A 13,422-nucleotide genomic window follows, 5' to 3' on the forward strand; every position below is an offset into this window, starting at 1 on the left:
TTTTTTTTGCGGTACGCGGGCCTCTCACTGCTGTGGCCTCTCCCGTTGCGGAGCACAGGCTCCGGACGCGCAGGCGCGGCGGCCATGGCTCACGCGCCCAGCCGCTGCGCGGCACGTGGGATCTTCCCGGACCGGGGCACGAACCCGCGTCCCCTGCATCGGCAGGCGGACCCTCAACCCCTGCGCCACCAGGGAAGCCCCAGAAAGTCTTGCTTGAAATGTGTTAATTAATTTTGGGGCCCCTTCCCCTCCAGCAGAGCTCACGCCACTTGGGTGGCAGCCAGGGAGAGCCAGACACGCCATGCTCAGTGTTGCTGGTTCCTTATCTGCCGAGATGACGGGGATGTCTGAGGCTTCCGGCTCTACCTGTGAGCTCCCCCCAGAGCCAGTTCTGATGCCCCTTGAGGGACAGACCTCAAGGGCATAATCAAAAGGAAGGCACTCCAGTACAAAGATCTTTGGGCAACGCCATCCAAGGGAACAGTGGGTGCCCCGCCATGTCCGCTACAGCCTTACATCCTCCTGGGAAGTGGGACCCTGTGCCCACAGCCGATGAGAAACCGGGCCGCCCAGACGTTCCATCCCCAGCCCTCCCCTCTCCGAGCTGAATTTCTTCCAGCCTGGCTGATGGACCCACGTGGCATGGTAGTTACCTGGCCTGGCCTGAAGACGGGCCCAGGTGCCAGGTGGAGGTGAGATGCAAGCCTTGAGTCGTGCTGCTAAGACGGCCCAGAGACATGGACTTCCCAAGTTCCTCAAGGCTTCGGCCACGGGGTCAAGAGGCTCCCCACAGAGCCCTTCTGCCGCGGCCCCACGTGCTGTGGGTCTGGGGCTCGGCACTGGGCTGCCTCCCCAGGGTTCCTAGGACTCGGCTGAGCAACTCCAGACGGCAGCCGGCGCCTTACGCTGGTTGTGATCAGGGAAGCAGTGATCCTTTCCTCGGGTATGTGGACAGAGGCTTGGGGAGTCCGTGCACAAAGGTGAGTGCGGAGCATCAAGAGACACTGTCAGCTGAGTGAAAAGGCAGCCCACGGAACGCGAGAAAATATTGCAAATCATATATCTGATAAGGGAATAATATACAGAATATATAGAGAACTACAATTCAACACCAAAAAGGTGATCTCGTTCAAAAGTGGGCAAATGACTTGAACTGCCATTTCTCCAGAGAAGACACAGGAATGGCCAATAAGCACATGAAAGCTGCCCAACATCACTAAGCGTCAGGGACATGCAAACCAAGACCACGGTGAGGTGCCATCTCACACCCAGTCAGATGGCCGTCGTCACGACAACAGTGTCGCCGAGGATGTGGCGAAGTCGGACCCGTCGTGAGCAGTCAGTGGGAATGTAAGACGGAGCTGGTGGATCCACGGGTGCTGAGCCCAGCAGCCTGACATCCAGGGCTCAGGAGAGGAGGGCTTCCTGCCCCCCACAGCTCAGCCCGCAGCAGTCGGGGAGGAGGTTTGTCTCTGGCTTCGCCTGTGCCCAGCCCGGCTCTGGAGTGTCTGTGGAGGCTGGCAGGGAGCCGGCGGGGGGCCCCGAGGGGGGGCTTCGTCCCCACGCCTGCCTCCAGTAACTCAACCTGGGGGCCCAGTGCCACCCACACTCTCCGGGACGTTGTCACCAGGCTGGCTGTACTCGCACTGCCGTGTGCAACGAGGCCAAGTGTGTGCCCGGGGGGTAGGGTGAGCGCTGCCACGGAATGCAGGCTTCCTCTCTAGCACTGGCTCGGCCTCCGGCGGACTCTGTGGTCTCACGTGAGGAGACCCTCAAGCCCCAGCTTCTTTGCTCGCGAGCTGGCCTTCACAGCACGGCCCAAATCCCTAGCGGGAGGGAGGAGGGGAGGGGCTCTGCTGGCACAAGGGGAACTGTGGCTCTAACGCCTTCTGGGAGGGGACACCTCTAGTGCAAGGTTGTGTCCACCTGGAGTGACTCTGCCCCCCGCCACCCCCCGGGGCAGCCAAGCTCTCCCCGCAACTGGCATCAGCTCCCAAGAGTTTGAGTGACAGAGCTGGGATATGGGAGACCGCTGCTGAAACCTGCTGCGGGGAAGGGGTCTGGGAGCTGCCCTGGCCTTCTCTAGATCCTGGCCTTCAAGCTGGCACCACCTCCTCCTAGAAGCCTCCCCTGGTTTCTCTCCCTATTCCCCTGACAGCTGGGACCTCGCCTTTCCTCGAATCTCCCCACACTTGACCTCCACTCCTCCCCGACTTCAACTTCCACCTGTGGCTTGCCTGCCCCTGTGTTGGACAGTTCCAGAACTCACCCAGGCCCAAGTTCTCATGGGGCTCCATCACTTACTTTCTGCCTGGGAGGAAGGTCACTCCCTGCTCTGGACCCTCTTGGGTGATTCCAGGAGATGTGTGGCTCAGTCTCCTCCAGCCCCTTCCGAGGAATGAAAGCAGCATACAGTTCTTTCTCTTTTTGTGTTACCCAGAGCACGGGGCCAGCAGGATGGGGCTGGACAGGTGGGCTGTGAGAACAGTGGGGCTGGGCCCCCTGATCTTGGAGGCGGTGTGGCTGTGAGGTGTGCCCAGCCCTCCCTGCTTCCCTTGGGCACAATCCCTGCCGCTGGGCCTGGGGACACAGAGCCCCGCTGACTCACAGGACAAAAGGAGGCACATCTTCCTCAACTGGTGACTTTGATTCAAGTTTTGTTAAAAACGTGTTTTCATGAAAAGAAGCACAAGAATAGAATTCAGAGTTACTCTGAGTTTTTCAGGTAAAACACAAGATTTTGAAGAAATTCCTCCTTTTAGCGGCCACTCTGTGCTAACAGGAACAGGATTGGCCACCTTTTATCAAGGTTTACTGGTCACCAGGTGCCATCTCGTTGAATCTTCCCAACAACCCTTTGGGCCTCATGTTCATTTAAAATTTTCTGGTAACCTCCCTAAAAACTAAACAAACAAGAAGTGATATTAATTTTAATAATATGTTTGACTCAGTATATCCAAAATATTATCATTTCAACTTGTGAATCATATAAAAATTACTCGTAAAATACTTTACAGTCTGAGTGACTGGGTGTTTGTTTTTTTGTTTGTTTTTGGGGGGGGTTTTTTTGTACTAAGACTTTAAAATCCAGAGTATATTTTACACTTACAGCACATCCCAATTCCGACTAGCCACCTTTCCAGTGCTCAAATAGCCACAATTGGCCATTGGCCACCATAATGGGCCGCATAACTTTGAGGAGTGGGTTCCGTAGCTATTCCAATTTTACTTTTTCAAATAAGGGAACTGAGACTAGAGAGAGGTTTGGCCAAGGTCGCACGTCCTCGAGGACTCTGCCCAGCACCTACTGCAGGATCGTGGCTCTGTCCCAGGCAGGGGCCTTCCCAGGGGCACTGTCCTGGCCCCTTTGATTTGGGGCCAGACGCTGAGCCTGCCCTGCAGCCCTGGGAGTGGCCCCCAGTGCTTTCCCTGCCCCTGGGGTGGGGATTGGGCTGGTGCCCCCTGTCCCGCTGCCATGGGCACAAGGAATATCCCCTCTGGGGAGGGGTCCAGTTCTAAATTGGGGCAGCAGCCAAGGCAGCTGGGGTTCCCGGAGGGTCAGCACGGGGCTGGGCTTGCCTGGACCTCGGCGCCTCCCACCAGGGGGCAGCCTCGAGTCAGGAATACCGCCTACGGGCGGGGCCTTTGCTCGGGAATCCTAGGGCCTTTCCACAAGCGTGTCTGTGCCCAGGACTCACTGGTCAAAGGGCGTGGGCAATTCCACGGCCTGGTCAATCTTCCTGCAGTGATGGGCCCAGGCCTTAGGCCGCCCAGGATGAGCAGACGATCTTGAAGTCCTCTGATTGGCCGAGTCTCTATCAGGGGTGGTGGCAAGTCTCTATCAGGGGTGGGTGGGATGTGCCCTGCCCAGAAGCCAGGTAAGGAACCGGTAGTGGGCACAGGAAGCTCAGAGCCCTGGCTAGCTTTGCCACGAAAGCCCGCAGGGATCCAGTGGCCCCATTGAGGGTTAGGGGGCTAGTCGCCCAGGCCTCTGATGCCCATACATCCCCCATCTTCATGGTGGATGCTCCAGGGTCCCCCACACCCAGAGCAGAAGCTGGCAGGAGGTGGCCTCCCCCAGGCTGTCTGGAGGGTGGGGTGGCCCTCACCAGGCCCAAGTTCACGTTCAGCTCCATTACTTGTCTCTCTGAGGAAGGTCACTCCCCACCCTGGGCCCCTCTTGGGGGATCCTGGAGATGTGTGGCTTGGCCTGACATGTCCTCAGGACCACCAGGCCCCAGCCTGTCCTTGGGCCTCCTCTATTCTAGGGGTGACCCAGAATACAGGCGTGCGCACACGTACAAGACGCTGCCGGGATGGGGCAGGACGGGGCTCCATCCCACCCTGGGTTGGGGGACTGGGGCCACCCGCCAGCACACACTTGTCCACTTGTGGGGCCTCAAGAGAAGCGTCTCTTTGTGTCTTTTGCCCAACTACTGAGTAGATTTTTTCACGTAGAGCTTCGAGAGTTCTTGTACACTCTAGACGTGAGTCCTTTGTCAGATATGTGGTGTTTTGCAAATATTTGCTCCTATTCTGCAGCTTGTCTTTTTGTCCTTTAGGAGGGTCTTTTACAGAGCAGAAGTTTCTTTATTTTCTTGAGATTCACCTGCCTGATTTTTTTCTTTTAGAGACCATGATTTTGGTGTCCAGTCTAAGAACTCTTCACCAAGCCCTGGGTCCCGGAGATTTTCTCCTAAACTATCTTCTAAAAGTTTTGTGTTTCACATTTAAATCCATGATTAATTTTGAGTTGATTTTAAAAAATAAGTTGTGACGTTTATATTGAAGTTCACTTTTTTGCCTGTGGATATTCAATTGTTCCAACGTTGTTTATTGAAAAGGCAATCTTTCTTCCACTGAATTGCTTTTGAACTCTTGTCAAAGCTGGCGGTTCTCAGGCAGGGCTTTTTCCGAGTTCTCTGTTGTTCCCTCAATCTGTGTGTCTACCCTCGTCCCACACCATACAGCACTGATCACTGTTGCCGTCTAATAAGGCTTGAAACTGAGCAGAGTAATTCTTCTCACTTTATTCTTCCTTAAAATTGTTTTTTATTCTTCTTTAAAATTAGTGAGTAATTCTTCTCGCTTTATTCTTCTTTAAAATTTGAGTTTGTCTTTCCACATAAATTTTAGCATAATCTTGTCTATTTATACAAAAAATATTGCTGGGATTTTTACAGGAATTGGATTAAGTTTGTATATCAGTTTGGGGAGAAATGACATCTTTACTATGTTGAGCTTTATAATCCACGAACAAGGTCTGTGTCTCCATTATTTAAGTCTTTGATTTCTTTTTTTGGCGTTTTGTAGTTTGCGGTATAAAAGTCCCATACATGTTTTGTTGATTTGCACCTAGATTTTTTGTTTTTGTTTTTGTTTTTAGTGATTATAAATGGTATTGTGGGGTTTTTGGGTTTTTTGCGGTACTTGGGCCTCTCACTGTTGTGGCCTCTCCCGTTGCGGAGCACAGGCTCCGGACGTGCAGGCTCAGTGGCCACATAGACGGAATAGACGGAATCACGCAGTATGTAGTCCTGTGTGTCCGGCTCCACTTAGCATCATGTTTTTGAGATTCATTCTTTTATTCCATTGTCTGGATGGACTTCGTGTTGCTTAGCCATTCCCCAGCTGCTGGACATTTAGATGGTTTCCAGTTGGAGACTGTTATGGAGATACCACTATGAACATTCATGTACCTCTGTGTGTGGACATACGTTTTCATTTCTCTTGGGTAGATTCCTGAGAGTGGAAATTCTGGGTCGTATGGAAGTTTATGTTTAAACTTTTTAAAGAAACTGCCAGACTGTTTTACAAAGTGGCTGCACCATTTTGCATTGTCTGCAGCTATGCATGTGGGTTTCAATTTCCCCATATCCTCACCTACACTTGTTAGCGTCGTTCTGATTCTAGCCAGCCTAGTAGGTATGAAATGGTATCTCAGTGTGGCTTTAATTTGCATTTTCCTGATGACTAATGATGTTGAGCAACCTTTTATGTACCTATTATCAATTCATATATCTTTGATGAACTGTCTATGCAGATCTTTTGTCCATTTTAAAATTAGGTTGCCTTCTTATTGAATTGTGTTTGTTATATATTCTGGATACTAGACCTTTATCAGATATAAGCTCTGCAAATACTTTTTTCCTAGTCTATGGCTTGTCTTCTCGTTTTCTTAATGGTGTCTTTTGAAGAGAAGTTTTTATTTATGGTGAAGTCCAGTTTTCAATTTTTCTGTTATGGATTATGCTTTTGGTGTCATATCTAACCCAAGATCACAGGGATTTTCTCCTATGTTTTCTTATAGTTTTAGCTGTTACAGAGAGTCCTCTGATGCATTTTAATTTTTGTATTGGGTTGGCCAAAAAGTTCGTTCGGTTAGTGAATACCTTGTTCAATACAGTTCTTGGTGAAAACGAAAAATGTCTTTTATTTTTACTTAAAACCAAACGAGCTTTTTGGCCAACACAATACATGTTGTGAGGTTTTATTGTTTGTTCGTTTTTGCAAAATCCAATTGTCCTAGCACCATTTGTTGAAGACTATCCCTTCACCATTGAACTGTCTTTGTACTTTCATTGAAAATCATTCGACCATAAACACAATGCTGATTTCTGGATTCTCAGTTCTGTTCCGTTGATCTCTATTCCTATATGCCACTGTCTTAATTACTGTGGCTTTATAGTAAGTTTGAAATTGGGTCGTATATGTTCTTTTGTTCTTCTCTTTCAAAACTGTTTTGGCTATTCTAGGTCCTTTGACTTTCCATATCAATTTGGGACTGCCAATTTCTACGCAAAAGAGCCTACCGGGATTTTGATAGAGATTATATTGAATATACAGATCAATTTGGGTAGAGTTGAACGTGGACTGTCTCTCCATTTACTTAAATCTTTAATTTGTATCAACATTGTTTTGTCATTTTCAATATACAAGCCTTGCACTTCTTTTGTTACATATACTCTTAAGCATTTTGTTATTCTTTATGCTACTGTGAATGGAATTGTTTTCTTAATTTCATTTTCAATATGTTCATTGCTAGTATACAGAAATACAACTGATTTTTGTATCTTAAATCCTGCTACCTTGCTAAACTCAGTTATTAGTTCTAATAGCTTTGGGGGGAGATTCCTTTGCCACCTGAATGCCTTTCGTTTATTTCTTTTGTTTTCTCTCATTTTATTTTTGCGTATTCCACTGGCCGGAGCCTTCAGTATAATGTTGAATAACGGTGGTAAGAGCAGATATCCTTCTTTTGTTCTCGGCGTTAGAGGGCAAATGCAGTCTTTCATCATTAAGCAAGGTATTAGCTGTAGCTTTTCATAGATGCCTTTATCAGTTTGAGGAAATTCCCTTCTATTTCTAGTCTCTTGTGGGTTTTTATGTTAGATGTTAGATGTTAGACTCTGTCAAATGCTTTTCCTGTATCTATTGAGGTGATCCTGTGGTTTTTGTCTTTTATTCTGTTAATGTGGTATATTACATGAATTGATTTGTGAATGTTAAACCAACTTTGCATTCCCGGAATACATCCCACTTGGTCGTGGTGTATGAGCCTTTTTACGTGGCACTGTATTCAATTTGCAATATTTTGTTAAGGATTTTTGCATCGTGTCCATGAGGATGTCGGTCTGTAGTTTTCTTGTGATGCCTTTGCTTTGGTCTAGGGTAATGCTGTCCTCATAGAATGAGCTGGAAAATGTTTCCTACTTCTTTATATTGTGAAAGATTTGGTTTTATTTCTTCTTTTTTTTTTTTAATTTTTATTTTATTTATTTATTTTTGGCTGCATTGGGTCTTCGTTGCTGCACGTGGGCTTTCTCTAGTTGCGGCGAGCAGGGGCCACTCTTCATTGTGGTGCTCTGGCTTCTCATTGCGGTGGCTTCTCTTGTTGCGGAGCTCAGGCTCTAGGCACGCGGGCTTCAGTAGTTGTGGCACACCGGCTCAGTAGTTGTGGCTCACAGGCTGTAGAGCGCAGGCTCAGTAGCTGTGGCGCATGGGCCTAGCCGCTCCACAGCATGTGGGATCCTCCCGGACCAGGGCCCGAACCCATGACCCCCGCACTGGCAGGCAGACTCCCAACCACTGCGCCACCAGGGAAGCCCTATTTCTTCTTTAAGTGTTTGGTAGAATTTATCAGTAAGGCCATCTGGGATGGACTTTTATTTGTGGGAAGATTTTAAGTTACGAATTCAATTTCCTTGCTACAGGTATTTTCCAATTTTCAATTTATTCTTGTCAGTTTTAAAATTTTTAGTGTTTATGAGAATTTGTCCATTTCATCTAAGTTGTTTATTTTGTTGTCATAAAGTTGTTCATAATATTCTCTGATAAGCCTGTACTTCTGTAGGATTGGTGATATCTCCTCTTTTATTCCTGAATTTGATAGTTTATGTCTTCTGTCCTTTTTTTTGGTCAGTCCAGTGGGAGGTTTATTTTTTTAATTGATATTTTCAAAGAATCAATTTTGGCTTCATTGCTTTTCTTTTTTTTTAATTTTTTTAAAAAATATTTATTTATGGCTGTGTCAGGTCTTAGCTGTGGCACGCGGGATCTTTCACTGTGGTGTGCGGGCTTCTCTCTAGTTGTGGTGTGCAGGCTCTCCAGTTGTGGCGCATGGGCTTCTCTCTAGCTGTGGCGTGCGGGCTCAGTAGTTGCGGGGCGCGGGCTTAGTTGCCCCGCGGCATGTGGGATATTAGTTCCTTAACCAGGGATCAAACCCGCGTTCCCTGCATTGGAAGGTGGCTTCTCAAGCAATGGACCACCAGGGAAGTCCCTGCATTGATTTTCTCTTCTGTTTTTCTGTTTTCTATCATTGATTTCTGCATTAGTCTTTATTATTTCCTTTCTTCTGCTTTTGCTTTGGGTTTAATTTACTCTTCTCTCTCCAGCTTTTGAGGTGTTTTCTGATCTAGGTGTTCAGAGCTATAATTTCCCTCTAAGCACTGCTTTAGTTGCAATGCTTGATATGCTGTGTTTTAATTTTCATTCGGTTTAAAATATTCCCTGTTTTCTCTAACGGTTTCTTGAAACATGTTGTTTATTTTCCAAATATTTGAGGATTCCCCAGATTGTTTTCTGTTGTTTGTTTCTAACTTAATTCCACTGTGGCTGGAGAATATGCTTTGTGTGTTTTCAGTCCTCTTAAGTATATTGAGACTTGATTTGTGGCCAAGCACATAGTCTATCCTGAGACTGTTCCAGGTGCACTTGAGCGAGATGTGCTTCTGCCATTGCTGGGTGGAGTGTCTGTACGTGTCAGGTCTAGTTGGCTGCTGTGTTGTTCAAGTCTTCTCTGCCCTTCCTGATTTTCTGACTAGTTGTTCTATCGGTTATCAAGTGTAGGGTATTGAAATCTCCAACTGCATTGTTTAATTTTTTCCTTCCCATTCTGTCAGTTTTTGCTTCATGAATTTTGAGGCTCTTACGTTAGAGATGCATGCACTTTTAATTGCTATATTATTTTTTTTTTTACCAATTGCTATATTATTATGAAATGTCTCTAGTAGTATGTCTTATCTTAATGTCTATTTTGTCTGATATTAATACAGCCACCCCAGCTCTTTTATGGCCAGATGTTTGCGTGTGTACATTGCGTGTGTACCTTTTTCTGTCCATTTTCTTTCATCTATTTGTGTCTGTGAATCTAAGGTTTAGACAGTTTAGGGTTGAATCTTGATTAAAAAAATTTTTTTTTTGTAATACAGTCTGAAAACATCTGCCTTTTTTTTTTTTTTTTTTCCGGTACACGGGCCTCTCACTGCTGTGGCCTCTCCCGTTGTGGAGCACAGGCTCCGGACGTGCAGGCTCAGCGGCCATGGCTCACGGGCCCAGCCGCTCCGCGGCATGTGGGATCTTCCCGGACCGGGGCACGAACCCGTGTCCCCTGCAACGGCAGGCGGACTCCCAACCACTGCGCCACCAGGGAAGCCCCATCTGCCTTTTAAAAAAATATATTTATTTATTTATTTATTTGGCTGAGCCAGGTCTTAGTTGCGGCATGTGGGACCTTTAGTTGTGGCATGTGGGACCTTTAGTTGCGGCATGTGGGACCTTTAGTTGCGGCATGTGGGATCTAGTTCCCTGACCAGGGATCGAACCCGGGCCCCCTGCATTGGGAGTGCAGAGTCTTAGCCACTGGACCACCAGGGAAGTCCCTGAAAGCATCTGCCTTTTTAAAATTTTTTTATTTTTTTATTTTTAACAGCTTTATTGGAGTATAACTGCTTTACAATGGTGTGTTAGTTTCTGCTTTATAACAAAGTGAATCAGTTATACACATGTTCCCATATCTCCTCCCTCTTGCGTCTCCCTCCCTCCCACCCTCTCTATCCCACCCCTCTAGGTGGTCACAAAGCACCGAGCTGATCTCCCTGTGCTACGCGGCTGCTTCCCACTAGCTATCTATTTTACGTTTGGTAGTGTATATATGTCCATGCCACTCTCTCACTTTACCCCAGTTTACCCTCAACTACAAACAGAACTACCATACGACCCAGCAATCCCACTACTGGGCATATACCCTGAGAAAACCATAATTCAAAAAGAGTCATGTACCAAAGTGTTCACTGCAGCTCTATTTACAGTAGCCAGGAGATGGAAACAACCTAAGTGTCCATCATCGGATGAATGGATAAAGAAGATGTGGCACATATATGCAATGGAATATTACTCAGCCATAAAAAGAAACGAAATTGAGTTATTTGTAGTGAGGTGGATGGACCTAGAGTCTGTCATACAGAGTGAAGTAAGTCAGAAAGAGAAAAACAAATACCGTATGCTAACACATATATATGGAATTTAAGAAAAATAAAAAAGGTCATGAAGAACCTAGGGGTAAGACGGGAATAAAGACACAGACCTACTAGAGAATGGACTTGAGGATATGGGGAGGGGGAAGCATCTGCCTTTTGATTGGGGTGTTTAGACCCAAATTCACATTTAATGTAATTATTGACATATTTACTATCTATCAACCTTATTCTCTGATTCTCCTACTCCAATTGCGTGTACCAAATTCAGTTCGATCCTGACCCAAACCACCTGGAGGCACAGACCCAGGAGGCACAGACCCAGAGGTGAAGCAGACTCCATCCCATGAGGCTGCCCCCGCTTCAGACACCAGTTGCAAGCTCTGGGTCCCCAGGCTGCCCTCACTTCTGTCTGACTTAGCTACACGTTCAGAGGTTCCCACAACCCCTGTCTCAGGTTCAGTAATTCACGAGAATGACTCACAGTACTCAAAAAAGCACAACACTGAGGATTACGGTTATACTACAGAGGCTGCAACTCAGGAACAGCCAGATGGAAGGATGCACAGGGCAACAACATACAAAAAGAGTGGGGATTGGGGTGCGGAGCTTCATGCCTTCTCTGGGTGCACCATCCTCCAGGCACATCGATGTGCTCACCAGCCTGGAAGCTCCCAAACCCTGCTGTTTGGGCTTTTTAGATGGTGTTCCATTACCTAGGCATGGTTGATTAAATCATTGGCCATCAATGATGGAACTCAATCTACGGCCCTTTTCCCCTCCCTGGAGGTTGTGGGGAGGCGGCTGAAAGTTTCAACTCTCTGGTCATGCGGTTGGTTCCTTGGGCGCCCAGCCCCCATCCTGGAGCTGTCCAGGGCACCGCCCCATCAAGATCCACCTCATTAGCATAACCTCAGATCTGGCCCCAGAGAGCTTATTATGAATAACAAAAGGCACTCTTAACACTCAGGAAATTCCGAGGGTTTTAGGAGCTCTGTGCCAGGAACCAGGGACACAAGACAAGTTTCTGTTTTAGTATTCTACAAATAGGTTTACATTTTTAATTTTGCTATTTATTTTCTATATCTTCCTGACGTGTTTCTTCTTCGGTTCCTCCCTTATTAACTTCTTTCATGTTAAATAAATATTCTTTTAGTTCTCACCACTTTAATTTCTCTGTTGATTTTTTTAAACTAGATGTTTAGTTATTTTCTTAGTGGTTGCCCTGGGGATACATATGCATCTTATCAGCATCTCCTTCTGATTAATACAGACTTAATTCCATAAAACTTATAACTCCATCTTGCCCCATTTTTTTGTGCTATTATTGTCATATGTGTTACATCTATATACGTCATAAGTACAGTGGTAAAATTATTTATTATATTAAAAATAGTGTTACACTTATTTAGTTATACAATCTTATGTCTTTTAAAGAAGTTAAGAAATCAGAATATATTTACCTGGTCTTTTACCTTAATACACGTTTACCATCCCAGTGCTTTTCATTTATTTCTATAGATTCGAGTTACCATCTTTTGTCATTTCTTCTCACCCTGAAGGACTTCTTTTAGTATTTATTGTAAGACAGGTCTGCTAAGGCTTTTTAAACCTAGAAATGGTTTTATTGCACCTTCATTTTTTATTGTTTTGCTGGATATAGGATTCTGGGTTGATTGCTTTTCCTTTTACCACTTTGAACATGTCCTTCCACTGGCTTCTCTTGTTTCTGTTAAGCAGTGAGCCATCATCCTGCTGTTGCTCCCGGATATGCAAGAGTTGTTTTTCTCTTGCTGCTTTCATATCTTTTTTAAAGATTTTTAAAAAACAATTAGACATTGGATTTTATTTTTATTTTATTTTATTTTGTGGCCACACCGCACAGCATGTGGCATCTTAGTTCCCTGACCAGGGACCCAACCCGTGCCCCCTGCAGTGGAAGCTCAGAGTCTTAACCACTGGACCACCAGGGAACTCCCTGCTTTCCTGTTTTTCTCTTTGTGTTTGATTTAACCTTGTGGCCACCACATTATGGCCAGTGCAAGCAGTAGACCCGTCCTCGCATCCTTCGTTCAAGACCCAAGTCCCGGCGGACAGCGCCAAATGGCCCATCCTTGGCCGATCCAAGGGATGAAGAGGGGTCAAGCCAGAAGACCCTCCAGATACCTTCAGCCTCTGAGGTGGGATCTTCTGCACCCCGAGACCACATTGCGCAGGGGAGGGACAAGTCTCCAAAGAGAAGTTGCTGTGTGTTTGGAAAGGGACAAGCGAAGCTTTGTCCCTTCCCACTGCACGGGCAGGAGTTAAGGAAGGTGACAACTTATAGGGAAGATTTATGCCCAGGGATAGAATTGGTAGAAGGAGATTTAGGCAGAGTGGTCAGTGGGAGCAAAAGCTTGGAGACTTGAGGATGTGCGAGCAGCACGTACTCTGTCCGCCGGGGAACAGTAACTGGTGACGCCGCCGGCGTTGGCTTGGATGTGTTCGTGGTCCAAGTCACAGTCATACTGTCACTTTGCTGACGGTCCCTTGCAAAGCCGGGACACCCCGCTCATTGTCTGACTGCCTCAAGCCCTGACTCAGAGCCTCAGCCAAGGCCGGCCCTGACTCCACAGTGCCCTTCTCCAGGCCTCCCCATCTACCAAAGCCAGGGTCCGCTCACCGCCGC

General features: G+C 46.8%; 1 non-coding gene across 1 annotated transcript; it reads right to left on the minus strand.

The window, feature by feature from the left end:
- Positions 1-10,082: 10,082 nt before the first annotated feature.
- On the minus strand, positions 10,083-10,155 carry TRNAG-CCC (transfer RNA glycine (anticodon CCC)). Its single transcript has one exon. It is a non-coding gene; the product is annotated as a tRNA-Gly (tRNA).
- Between the last annotated feature and the right edge of the window lie 3,267 nt (positions 10,156-13,422).

The sequence above is a fragment of the Lipotes vexillifer genome, unplaced genomic scaffold, assembly GCF_000442215.2.
Source record: "Lipotes vexillifer unplaced genomic scaffold, Lipotes_vexillifer_v1.1 scaffold1451, whole genome shotgun sequence".
In the NCBI taxonomy this organism is placed as follows: domain Eukaryota; kingdom Metazoa; phylum Chordata; class Mammalia; order Artiodactyla; family Lipotidae; genus Lipotes; species Lipotes vexillifer.